Source organism: Lontra canadensis, unplaced genomic scaffold (assembly GCF_010015895.1).
Source record: "Lontra canadensis isolate GAN:19392208 unplaced genomic scaffold, GSC_riverotter_1.0 scaffold32, whole genome shotgun sequence".
NCBI lineage: Eukaryota > Metazoa > Chordata > Mammalia > Carnivora > Mustelidae > Lontra > Lontra canadensis.
In genome coordinates, this window is record NW_022631026.1 from 17,689,645 (window position 1) to 17,703,368 (window position 13,724).

Below are 13,724 nucleotides of genomic sequence, written 5' to 3' on the forward strand. Positions count from 1 at the left end.
CAAAAACTTTATTCTATTTTTTTTTTCTTTTTCCAGGAAATGCAGTTACTCTTACACCAATGTGCCATTTCCCTGGTGTCCTCATTCCCTGTCACTGACAGGCCTCCTGCTACCCTCAGTAGATTATTATTATTTATTATTTATCAGCCGCCACACTGTACTCTGCTTCCTACAAGATATTAAAGAAGACACAATCCCTGCACTGAGTTTACAGCCAAGGAGAGCAGAGGCCTGGATTCAGACATCACAGGAGTGAGCCGAGAGCAGGGGATTTGCAAACTGAGTTCTCCCGCTGCCCTGGAGGCCCCAGAGGAGGAGGGCGGAGCCCGGCAGAGCCCGCCCCAGGCCGGCTCCTCCCAGTTCCAGCCAAAGGGCCAGCAGCTCCCTACTTTACCAAACCCCCTCCCGGGTTGCTACCCAGGCCTCAGGCCTCTGCAGCTCCGTCTGGGGGAGCGGAGGGTGAGGGCAGGAGGTTGAAACCCACAAACGCTTACATTCAGGCTGGGGGTAGGGGCTATATTTTCTCTGAAATTCAAAACCAGACAAGGGGGAGGTAGGGGAGGAAGGAGAGGTCAGGGAATAAAAACCAGAGCTGGAGCGTTACCAGGGAAGACTGGTGCTGAAATGGAATGTTCTGGCGCAATGGAAAATCCCGCACTAGGGGCTGCCACCGGCCTCCAGCCAAATCTTTCCTATTAGGGTTGACGTTAGGGTCTGTGTGGACGGCAAGCGTAGACAGAGAGGTGAAGGGGCTAAGAAAGTCAGTGTAGACCATGGTGGTGGTGTATGTGTGTTGGGGGGGGGGAGTGTCAGTGTAGACATACAAGGCTGGTATGGCCTGAGTAGGGGCTGACTAAACAGGGAGGTCGCATGGATTCGAGTGGGTCAGTGTAAACAGGAACGTCCGCGTGCAATAGGGAGAGTCGAGTCTGGACAGACGAGAGGGTCGGTGGACAGAATGGGCGGGCTAGTCGCGGTTCTTCAGAGATTTGAACAACCTGCTCCTTTCCGTGGCTGGAGTGTCCTAGGGAGGGCGAAAGCTGAAAGACGATTGGACTTTTCGCTCTCAAACTTTTCCGCCAGTTTCCTCAGGTGTTGAGAGCAGCCGGGGAGCTCGCCTCGGCCGCGTCCCCCAACCCGGGGCCGGCGGGGCCGGGAGGCCGGGGCCCAGCAGCCGGGGCCACGCGCCGCGCATCTGCCGGGCGCGGCCGCCGAGCGGGGCGAGCCGGGAGCCGCCGCGGGGGGGGCGGGGGCGCGGGGGCGGCGGACGGACAGACGCACCGACACACCCGCCGGCACTCCGGCCTGGGCCGAGCGCGCGGCTGCCCGGGATCCCTGGGGCCCGGGGAGCAGCGCTGGGTGCCCTGCCGGGGGCGCCCCGCCTCCCCCACCCTCCACCCCCGCCCACTCGGGCGCCCGTGATTGGCTCCGCCCGCCCCTGGCTGCGCGCCGAAGCCCGCCTCCCTCGCAGCTAAAGAAGACGGTACCCGGAGCGGAGCGAGCCAGAAGGGAGCATGGTCCCCGCGCCGCGGCCGCGCCAGCCCCCGCGCCGCCGCCGCCGTCCCCGCCGCCGCGGATCCAGCTGCAGCTCCAGCCCCGGCTCCGCAGCGCCCGCCCGCAGCCCCGGCGGCCGCCGTGCCTGAGCGCAGCCCCCGCCCGGAGCCCGAGCCCGGAGCAGCCCCAGCCCCGCGGCTGCCGCGGCTGCGGGGAGAGGGCGGGGGCGATGCTGCCGGAGCCGCCGCCGCCGCCGCCGCCTCGGTGAGAGCCGCGCCGCGCCGCGCGTAGCCGCACAGGCTGACAGGCAGAAGGACTGACTTCCCTCTCCCGGGCATCCTCCCTGGGCTGCCGGGAGGCGGCGGCGGAGGAGGAGGAGGAGAAGGAAAAGGGGGAGAAGGCGGAGAGCAGGAACGCGAGGAGGTGGACCTGGATCCGTTTCTCCGGGCCAGGACCCGAGCGGCCCCAGCTACCGCTACCCGCCGGCGACGTCCCCTATCCATCAGCCCTCCTGCGCCCACCCGCGACCCCCGGCTCTCCGGGCGTCGGGCCGGGGCCGGAGCGGCGCGGCCAGAGGTAAGAGCCAGGCTTGGGCGCCAAGGATGGGGGGCCGGGGACCCCGGGTCCTGGCGGCTGCGCGGGGCCGGGCCGGGCTTGGGAGCGGGGCCCGAGAAGCCGGAACGCTGGGCTCTGCTCCCGCGGCGGCGGCGGCGGCGGCGGCGGCGGCAGGAGCCTCCCGCGTCTGGACTCGCTAGGCTGCAGGAGCCCTTGCGCCTGCGCTGCTCCATGGGGGGAAGAAGGGGGAAAAAACTTCCTGCCCCCGGGTGTGTATGCACGGGGGCTGCCCGGAGCCAATGTCGCGATGGTCGGGGGGTGCTGGAGGCGAGTGTGATCCCGACCCCGGCACCCTCTGGCTGGGCCCGGCAGTGCGCGCTCCTCTCCAGGCCACCTCCCCGGAGCGGCCCAGGGCCCGCGCCGGGCTAGGGGCCAGGAGGAGGCACCGAAAGGCTGGACCCCGGGGGCGGCCGCGCGCCCTGCCCTTTGGGAAGGCGCGCGCCTCTATGCAGCGGGTTAGGGTTTTGCCCCTTCCAGTCCTCAGACCCCCCATTTGGGGACTGGGTCTCTTCACTCAATCCCAAGTAACTTTCGAGGTAGAGGAGCTTGTAAGCTATGAGGAGGGAACCCGTACAGACCTGGTTGTGACCCCCCTCCCCTTAACACCTTTTGGGTGCCACGGTGTTTGGGGGCGCGGAAAGGAGAGAGCCCATGGGAATGGTGAAGGGACGAGGATGTGATGTTGGGTGAGGAGGAGTTGTTTATGTGTGGGATAGGGTGGCCCCCGAGCTGTGCAATGTGGGAGTGTGGACGCGCGCCCCGACCCCGGCGAGGGTGCAAGCCGGCGGAGGGCTCACGTCCCGGTCTCAGTGGCCTGGAGCGGGCAGAGAGCGCGAGGTTTCTCTGCGGTCGCGGCCCGGGTGCGGGAGCTGGGCAGCGCCGGCCCCGGGCCCCGAGGGAGGGGCGCGCTCGCCGGGAGTCGGGAGAGCGCAGGCTAGAGCCGGGGCAGGTCCGAGGCAGCTACCCGGGCAGGTCCGGTCTGCGTTGGCCGGGGAAGGCGGGGACGCGCTGCCTGCCTGCGGCCAGCGGTCGCGGAGGAGGGGTGGGGGCAAAGCGCGAGTCTCGGATGCCTGGGTCGGTCAGTTGAGAAGCCAGTTGTTGTTCCTGGGCTCTGGAACCCAGCGGCAGACAGGGTCAGTTGGCGGGTCCTCCCGCGGGTCCCTGGGGATGCTGATGGGTAAGGAGCCGCCGCCTTTGCCATCCCTGCCGCTCTCCAAACGCTCTCCTGCTGCCCTTCGGGGCTTGTGCCGCTGCGCGCCCCGGGCGAATCGTGGACGCAGGTATTTATGTAGCATTAGGCGAGACCTCGGCGCTGGAGGGACTGGACCGTTGAGGACGCTGTGCTGCTGCTGCCCGCGAAACTTCCCACTTGGTCAGCTCAGGGACTGTCAGGCTCCACTGATGCAGGCTCCAGCCTCTCATCAGCGGAGCTACGCAGGGCTACGCTGGGATTCAGACTCCTCTTGCAGCGACAGATCTGTCCTGGTTACCGCTGTATTTACCCTAATTTCAGTCTCCTTTAAGTCATCCGTCTGGTCTCTAAAGAGTTCCTCCCCTTGCCCTATGGTCTTATGTCCAGCTCAGCCCTGGGAGAGCATATTTTAGGGAATTATTTCGGTGTGGAGTGGATGGCAGATTTAATTAGCCCGCTTCATTACTGATGTTTTAAAAAACTATATTGGGGAAGTGCAGAGCTAACTTTTTCACTGTTGGGGGGGTGAGGAACAATTTTACAGAGTGTTCATCCTGGCGCTTGGTAAAATCGTTGTCCTTTAATGCACAGGTGAATACTTTAAGGGCTGCTTGGTGAGCATGTATTCCAGTAGTCACATCTAGGTGTTTATACAGGTATGGAGCTGTGTGCCTCTGATGAATGTAGTCTCTGTCCCATGCATTGTTCTGAGTGCTCTTGATTTATCATCCTGCTATGAATCAGGGAATTACTAGCATATGTGTCCTTAAACTCTATATGAATTTAATGACATTTAAATTGGCTTACAGGCTGATGCATTTAACCCATTTTAATAACTTTTCTGTAGAAGCATCTTTTAAACCATATTTGTCCATGATTAAGAAAAACATTTTCTTCTGCTCAGTCTCCCCATTTCTACACAGTTAACGGGAATTTATAGGTCTCCAACTTTCATTTGCAAGCAACAATCCAAACGAAATACCCAGAGTTGGACTTAAATAATAATAATTTTTTTAAAATCTTATGGTAGCTATGGTAACAAATAGATTAAGGGTTATTGGTTTTCATCTGTATGTGCTTGGGGGGGTGGATCTAGTGTTGTGTCTTTTTAATTATGTTTCTAATGAGTGGTGGTCATACTTCAAGTACTCAGTGTGGGAGATAAGCCAGACCGAAAATTCGGTTTTGTGAGAGGTTTATTGGAACAAAGACTAGTAGAGCCCAAGAGAATGACTTCTGCTAACTGCGGCTCCTCATATCCAGAAAGCAAATAGATAAAACCTTTTTTGTTTTTCAAGTAGATGAGAATTGAGTTAGTCCCTTTAAGATGAGAAAATGTATTTTTCTTATAAGCTCTTACCAAAGGAAACTTTAAATCAGCTCCTGTTTTCTAGGAATAAACATGTTAGAAGTGTGGATTTTGGTGTGGTTTGAGTGTCAGAGTTGTTATCAACACCTGTCAGTCTAAGTGAGGCATATCATTAGTCTATTCAAATCTTGCCTATTTCAATATTCATGCATTTCCATGGTGATCCATTCCATTTTTGTTTACTTAGTCAACCTTATAAATCTTTGGCATCAATTTCAGTTGTGCCATCTTTTTTTTCCTTTTATTTATCAATTGATTTGGCTGCAAAACATTCCCAGTTTAAAGCGTTTCCTTTTTTTTTCCTGCTAGTTTCCAAAAGTTTACACTATTCCTGGTTACACACATATATAAGGGGTTAAATTTTTTTAATAGATTGAAATAACACCATTGATGTTAATGTAGTTTTTTAAGCATCTCATTTGATAATTTGTGTGTGCGTGGGTTTTGTTTTTGTTTTTTTTTTCCCAGCAGGCTTACCGTAAAGCTTTCTTGCTTTATGGCCCCGGGTCATCAGTGCAATCCAGCAGAATTAACTAAAGATTTCCCCTTCCTCCCTTTCTCCCTTCCTCCCTTCTTTCCTCCCTTCCTTCTTTCCTTCTTTCCTTCCTTCTTTCCTCCCTCCTTTCCTTTTCTCCTTCCTTAGTTTTTTTTTTTTTCCCCCTACCTTATTATGGTTCAAGGATTCTTTATGTCTTCAGCTGTGTCTGCTTAAACAGACTTTGGAACTTTGTGTTTTGAAACAGGCCTATCCTTCTAGGATCTTTTCTAGTAGTAGCAAAAGACAGAAGGTTCCGGAGTGTCAGAAGATTTTCTAAATACAATATATGTTTGGTCACAGCATATAGTATCCCTAGGATCATTGAAACATTGTAAGTTCACTGATCAGGCAGCTTTGCTTAAATGAGAGTCATGGTGTTGCTCACCCGCTTTCATTTTGCTTTCTAATGCTGCAGTCCCATGCTAATCACACCCTGTATATTTCAGAAATATCAAGGCAAGCATTAGCACGCTACTGACTTATTAGGATCAAGCAAAGTAATTGGAACACTTAAGTTCAAAGTCAGATGGAGAAACGGAATTATAACCAACCTTGTGATTCTGTAATTGGTCAACTAAATGCCTACATGAGGGTAGAGGGAGGAAGAAGCACCGTAACTAAGAAATCCAGCCATGGGTTGCAGGAGGTGAAGATAAACCAAGGCAGGAACCATGTAGGGTGACTGGGGGACAAGAAATCTCCTTGTGAGCACATAAATTATACGGAGACTCAAATGTGTAGAAAATGGAAGAATATTTGTCATTTGTGCAGAAGAGGCTCATTTGCTATTACTCAGGAAATTGAGGGTCATTTCCCAATGCGCTAGAAAAATTGGGTAACAGAGTCACTGGAGAGTACTTTCATCTGAAGTAAATTTTACCATAGAAATGGTCTTAATAATTTTGGCTAAGAAGGAAAAGTGAGTCAGAATTCTTTATCTGCCAGTTGTATCAAAAGTAAGCAGACATCAGGACCACTTTGAAAGCCGATTCTGTGGTTCTTCCTGCAACAGCTAAACGCTTACTTTCCCAGCACCCTAGGCCAGGAAGGTAATCTCTACTTTCTTTAAAGAAATCACTTGAAAACAGGGAAATTGGAGCTGCAAATTAAGGTGAGGCAGGTTGATTATTAGCAACACAGCTATTTGTGAAATGAACTTAATTGTCTTGGGGCATTTCCACCTTTAGGGTGGGAAGGGGAAGATTTCTCATTTCCCTTGAGAGAGGATATCTGCGTGAAATTCAGATGGTTTGTAGATGCTTAACAGTGGCAGCAGGTGATGACTCAGAAGCTAGAACAGGACAACTGAACACTGTTATGGCAGGGGATTGGGTTTGAGCCAACAGGTCAGTTCCCCAGACATTCAGAGGCTGCTATTGGCCCCACAGGTATCAATCTTTATAGGTTTTTTTTTTTTTAATAGAGTTTTTTTCGTATAGAATTTTTTATAGAGTTTTGAATTTTTTAAAAATATTTATTTATTTTAGAGACCATGCACACAAGTGGGGGGGGCAAGGGCAGAGGGAGAGAATCTCAAGCAGACTCCCCACTGAGCACCGAGCCCCACATGGGGCTTGGTCTCAAGACCCTGAGATTATGACCTGAGCCAAAATCAAGAGGCAGATGCTTTAAAAAAAAAAAAAAAAAAGAGGCAGGTGCTTAACCGACTGAGCCACCCAGGTTTAGAGTTTTGAAACTTTTAAACCATTAACTCTTTTAAGAATACCCACACACACATATAGATATATATAAACACATACACACACGTACATATATACAAACATATAATCTTCCGCTTTCTTTTCTTTTTTTTCAAATTGTGGTTGAAAAACATAAAATTTACCATCTTTACCATTTTAAGTGTTTACTTTTGTAGTATTATAGTCACCTCGTTGTCCGTGGATATCCCAAACTTTTTTATCCTGTGAAACTGAAATCTTGTTCCCATAAAGCATCATCTGCCCATTTCCTCATTCCCCAGCCCCTGGCAGCCACCATTCTGCTTTCTGTTTCTGTGAATGCGACCACTTTAGATCCCTCACATAGGTACAATCCTCCAGTTCATGTCTGCGAACATGGGAGTACAAATATTTTTGAGATTCTGCTTTCAGTTCTTTTTGATGAATACCCAGGGGAGGGATTGCTGTGTTTTACCACTTTTTACACTAATAGATTACACTGATCTTCTGTTTAGGAGACTTGGTGAAAATGCAGTCAACAGAACACAGTCAAACAAAGAATATTGTAAATGTGACTGACATTTGTTCTTCCTTTCCTGTGTGTACATTTCCCGGCAAGTCCCTCGAATCTTTTATGTTTTGCTTTTAGGGCTTGTCTGAGTTGCGTCAAGTTGTAGAGTGGGTAGAGATGAAGGCTTAGTGTCAGAGTTGAAGTCCAGTCCCTGGTGCCCACGAGCTACGTGACCTTGGAAAGTTCCTTAATCCCAGTAAGCCTCAGTTCTCTTTTCTGAAGATGGAGGGAATCATCGTGGCCAATATTACCCCATTGAAACATGCATCCCAGTGTCTGGCCTAGAGAAGTGTTCTAGAAGGGAGAGGTTAGGTTAAGGAGTCATGACAGCCCTGGCAGCAGCCAAGCAGGAGTCATGACAGCCTGGAGAGCTCCAAAACTGTAGTCACCTATCCTGCTAAATTTGGTCATAAACATTTCCGTGGTACACCACAGTGTGTGTATATATATATTCTCTGAGTCTCATTATCAGTTCTTACTCTGAAAAGCATAAGAGATTTGCATCACAATTAGAATAGTTAAAAATATCTTTAAGTGGATTTCATCTATGAACTTTTAATTCCATTTTTTAGTATCATAATTTTAGAGTTGATAGGGATTTTAGAGGTCAGTTAATTTACCCATTATTCAATCATCAAACCTGTAACAAATGCCAATAATATGATAATAACAGCTTCCAGTTTTGATTGCCCACTATATTTTAGTACTTTACATATATTATTTCTAATCCCCATATCAGCACTGCAAGGTAGGGATTATCCACATTTTACAAATGAAGATGAGGCTCAGAGAGGTAATCAGCTGGCCCAAGACCACAAATCTAGCCACACTGTACAGCTGTTTGAATCCAGATCCATCAGCAACCAGTGGGTCTGTCTTGTCTTCTCTGTATGTGTGGATGTGATTTTGATACTCTAGACAGGGTCTTCCTGCATTTGCACTTCTTCACAATGCCTTTTATTTGCCAGGGACTGCGTTGTCTGTGCTAATTAACATTTTAAATAAAATAATTCTATTAGAGGGAATATGAGCTTAAATAAGAATTATTAACCAGGGCTGACCAGCATTCGCTATACTTTAAGATTTGCCCACCTGCTTCCATTTCCTCTGGCCCTGGAAGGCTAATGAGAAGAACTTTTAGACGCTCTGATGGCTTGTGTTCCTGTGTTAGACAATGTAATAAATAAAGAGCAAACTGAAGAGTAAAAATGTTGTACAAAGAATCAAGGATCCGCCCAGAAGCACTGCAGACTGATCAGGTTCATTCACTTTTGAATCCCAGCGCCTAGCACGGTGCTGGGCACAGCACTCCAGAGTGAAAACATTTGCCTGCCTCAATTTATGCCCAGAGAAGGTGTCAGGTAATAGACATCAAAGACTGCTTTTGGGATTTTCTTTTTGTTCTGTGGCTATGTCGTTATATCTTCATGGTTTTTCATTGTGTGGAATTTTAGATGCTATATTTGGGCACATATCTATAAAATATGCTTGTTGATGAATTCTAACTAATCTAAATGGAATCTTCTAGGATTTATGACTTGAGACTTTGAAGACTAATTTTCTTGGAGCTTCTTCATTCCCGTGATAACTTGAATCTATTTGGCACTTTTGCAAGTCGACACCGAGTCCATCCTTCGTATCACACTTACTTGCAAGGTGTTGTCCCCTCCAGATTTTTTAATTTATGGCATTTCACAAAAGCATTTTTTTTTTAAGGGAAAATACAACACCTAGGAATTCCTATTTTTATTCTTTAGATGAGTTTTTTTATGGGGGAAGATGGGCAGGGTGGTGAGTAGAGCTTGTGGCAGACACCGCGAAGAGATGTTTGCTCCCTGTTTTAACTCTTCCATCCCTCCTTCAGCAGAGGAGGACTTCTCCAGTTTGAGCTTCACCACGAGAAAAGCATGGTCACCAGGGCCTGTATCACACCTGTAACTAAGTGACCACACAGGAAGTGCCAGGCAAGGGCTGGGCTGCAGAGAACGTAGGGTTGGCACAGGCCCCGCCTGCGTGCCTGCCTGTCTGGCCCCGCCACCTCCCCCTTCCTTACTGCTGGGCTGGTTTTGACCCTAAAGGTAAAATCAAGCATGAGGCTTTCTTTTTCTTCAAGGATGTCCACAAAGCTCTCAGAAGCAGGGTCAGGGGTGAGGCAGAGAGGCAAGAACAGACAAGAGGACTCTCTCTGTCTTGTAAAAAGCAAAAACTAGTCAAAAGCTTAGGCCAAATGCGAGACCTAGCGGTTTTTCACATCGTCCCTGTTTTCCTTTTGGACATTTCGTGACGCCGAGGGGTGGTGGGGAATGATGAAACCGGAATTTCAGTAAACTTCCCTTTCTCTTTTACCTTCTCTTTTCACATTGTTAGCTTTGAGCATTTGCTTTTGGGTCAACACTGCAACTGAACGTAGCCTCTCAAGGAACTTTAAGGATCGCTGTTCAGCTCCTGGAGCGTCCACAGGAGTATAGACTCAGTAACTTCAAGGAGGAGCCACAGCTCCGTCCGTCTGGCGTCTCATTCGGGGCTCACCCAGTGGCGGGGTCCCATTGTTCCCATTTCACAGATGAGTTCTAGAGAGACCAAGCCTTTGCCAGAGGTCAGATCAGCAAACGGGATGCTGGATGGGTTCAAGGGACCAAGAGGCCTAGCCCCCAGGCAACTGCCAACCTACAAAAAGGGGAGAGAGGGGCCCCTGGGTGGCTCAGTGGGTTAAGCCTCTGCCTTCGGCTCAGGTCATGATCTCAGGGTCCTGGGATCGAATCCCGCATCCGGCTCTCTGCTCAGCGGGGAGCCTGCTTCCCTCCCACCCCTGACCTGCCTCTCTGCCTACTTGTGATCTCTGTCTGTCAAGTAAATAAATAAAATCTTTTAAAAAAATAAAATAACACAATAATTACACATGGAGCCACGTTGCTCACTGATTACCACTGTTGCTATATAATAAGTTGAGGGTCCTGCTAATTACATTGTAAGGCCTGAAACAAACTCCAGGAAACAAAACTATCCATATGCTTTCAGATACCTTCACACGTCACCGTGCTGTCATCCGCCATCTGTAAACTGAGCAAAAGCTTGATTCTAAGTTATCTTGAAGGCTTAGGTCTAACTGACCACTTTTCTTCATGGTCAGAGGCTCCTTAAGGGGCACTGACTTAAATGTGTGAGGAGTGAATATGTGAGAATGACATGATTTCCTGTTTACAAAGTGCCAAGAACAGGGCCAGGCATGTCACAAGCACTGTCTATATATGTGGGTGGGTTGGGTTCTGCTCCAAATCACATGAACAAGTGGTTATTTCTGGCTCCATCTTGAGAATCATGGTCTCCCTGAGGACAAGGACCATCTTTGTCTTTTAGCCTTGGACCAGTCCCATGTTGGAGTCTCACTATTGGACACCCCGAGACAAGGTCCCAACCAGGAGAGCTCCCAGTCTAACTCAGAAGCCATGCCTCCTCACAAAGCATATGGAAAGCAGGTGGAGTGAGATCAATGAGTGATCTGGTCCAGGGATTTCCTAGGACGTTCTGAGACCAAAGGGGAGTAACTGATCATGAATGCTTCTGTGGATGTCCGTTCAGTTCTGCCTAACCACATGAGTTGGGTTCTACCACCATTGGCCAGACTCTCCACACCAGTAGAGAGGAGTTAGAAACAGTGCTACCCCAGGCCTTGTCCTCAGGCTGGTGCCAGGCCATGAACTGTTCATTAGTCTGTGACAAGATAAATTGGAAGTTAGCATTTCGAAAGTTCTGTTGCATTCGACATTGCCTTGACAGCCAAGACCATGATTCTTAGGCTTATCCAACAAGGTATAGACCAGTTTGGGCCCTGTTAAACTCTCACATGGGTTGCCTAGAGAGTGCCATACAGTGTGAGCTGTGGTCTAGCCATGCATGGTAGGACCACAGTTTGGTTTAAATGGATTGAAGATACCAACAAAACCTCAAAGCCTGGTCCTTCACCATAGATGGGTATGAAGCTTAGACATGGTGGTCTTGCCAAAGCCTGTGCAGTGATTTTCTAAAGCTCCAATCCAGAATCTCTCATCAGTGAGGCCAACTTTGCCACCTTTAGGATAGCAAGCAGACTGAATTCTGGCCAGTCCAGCAGAGCTCACCTTAGCGGGGACAGCTGCTGGGTCTGTCCTATCGCGAACACAACAGCCATTTTGGGTGGGCTGTGATGCGGAGCACCTGCTCCATGTTTGTGTTCCTCCCCAGTCCGTCTCCTGGATTCCGAGTGAGAGCTTGTACCCACGCTTCTCTTGAGACCCTTTTGCTGCATTTCTGCACGGTTTTGATCTCTTGAGATACGGTCGGGTTCTTTTGGCATTGAACTAGCTTATCTGCTGGATGTGAAGAAGTGTAAGACGACCGTGCTCTGATTCTGGCTTTCTGAACCCAAATCAAAGGGCACAGAATTGGGGAAGTGTAAGTACCACATTTGGAAGCTGGGCTGCTGAGACCTGGAGGCTGCGTGCCGTGCGCGTGTCTGGCTGGCCTTGCTCGGGAAGAGCCTGCCGTAAATAGAGTGCTATAATCTATTCGGTTCATGCTGTTCCAACTAGCTTTCATCGTCAGAACCTGAATAATATTCAGACTGTGAAAGGAACATACTTCTTGCTGAAGCCTAGGTGTGCCAAGCGGAAGAGCCAAAGCATCTCAATGTCCAATCTACTCAACACGTTGCAAAAAAAGGAACACCTGGATTCCTTCAAGAGATGTGGGGAAACGGCCTTCCTCCCCAGTCAAATGGCATTAAGATTTGAAATTTCCTCCTTTCCTCCAGGAGGTGAAAAATGATTTTCATGGGAACCATGCTTCTTGGAAGTCACTTTTTTCCCCGTCTGTGAAGTCACCACCTCCGTCCTGGTCCAAAGGGACATTTCCTCCCTGGCCCCAGCTCTCTGACAGGGGGTGCTCTGAGACCCCTGGGGGAGAAAGCTGGCAGTGCAGAGATCCATGCGGCTCTCTGGATGGAGGGGATGTGTCTTGTACAACCTGGAAGGCACCGGTGACTGGACCCGAAGGGAAGGTAGAATACTGCCTTGCTGGGATACACAACACAAGCCCATCATCCTGTGGCAAGGGCTCCAGGCCTGGGTTTCTAGAGGACAGCCCTGCCTCTCCCTATGCTGTCTACCTCACATCCCGAGTGAGAAGGACATTCCCACCCTCCTCAAGTTCTCACCTACAAATTTAAACCTTCTCTCCTAGATTCTGCAGAAACCACAAAAAGCCATGTTTGTGGGTGCAGACTCCTAGGGGAGGCTTCAGGGCCACCCAACCGGGGGGGGGGGGAGCAGTGCAGGAGGAGGAGAACTCACTGAACTCTCACATGACAATTTGAGAGCTGGCTGTACCTGTCGGCTTTTTTATTCCAGGTATGCCCCCCAGGATGTCTGGTCTTCAGAAACATGTTTTGATATCTGGAATAGACACTGGGCCAGTGATAGTCTCCTCGGTCCCAGCAAAAGAGGAGGCAAGTTGCCTGTCCTAACTCTTTGCTCCTGTGCACCCCGTGACCACACTGGGGGTGGGACAGGGTCAGGGGTTGTGAGATTGACACCCAGGGCCTGAGCTTGTGACAGTGAGAATGGCAAGACTGTGTTCTGAGAGTTACAGTGAAATCTTACTTTCAGCTCAACAACATACAGCCTGATTAAAAAATAAGCAAAGGGCGGGGCGCCTCGGTGGCTCAGTTGGTTAAGCATCCAATTCTTGATTTCAGCTCACATCATGACCTCAGGACCTTGGGATCAAGCCCCACATCAGGCTCCATGCTGAGCATTGATCCCGCTTAAGAATCTCCCTCTCCCCACCTCTCTCTCTCTCTCTCTCAAAAAAAAAAAAAAAAAGAAAAGAAAAGAAAGAAAAAAGGGCTTGAATAGACATTTCTCCAAAGAAGACACACCAGTAGCCAAATAAGCACATGAAAAAGATGGTCAACATTACTGATAATTAGGAAAATGCAAATCAAAATCATGATGAGATACCACTTCATACCCATTAGGATGGCTATTATAACAAATTTTTTTAAAGCAGAAACTAGCAGTTGCTAGTGAGTTTGCAGAGGAATTCAAAACCTTAGGCACTGATGGTGGGAACACAAAATGGTAAAACCACTCTGGAAACCACATGGCAGTGCCTCAAAAAATTAAACATCCAATTACCATATGATCTAGCAATTTTTATGGGTATGTACCCAAAAGAAATGAAAACAAGGACCCAGATATTTACCCCTGCATTATTCGTGGCAGCCTTGT

General features: G+C 49.5%; 1 protein-coding gene across 2 annotated transcripts in view; it reads left to right on the forward strand.

The window, feature by feature from the left end:
- The first annotated feature begins 1,819 nt into the window (after positions 1 to 1,819).
- KLHL29 (kelch like family member 29) overlaps positions 1,820 to 13,724 on the forward strand; it is a 297,536-nt gene continuing 285,631 nt past the window's right edge. For both annotated transcript variants that reach the window (XM_032866924.1, XM_032866925.1), the window contains exon 1: positions 1,820 to 2,070. The gene's annotated coding sequence lies outside the window, so the exon portion shown is untranslated. The remainder of the gene's footprint in view (positions 2,071 to 13,724) is intronic.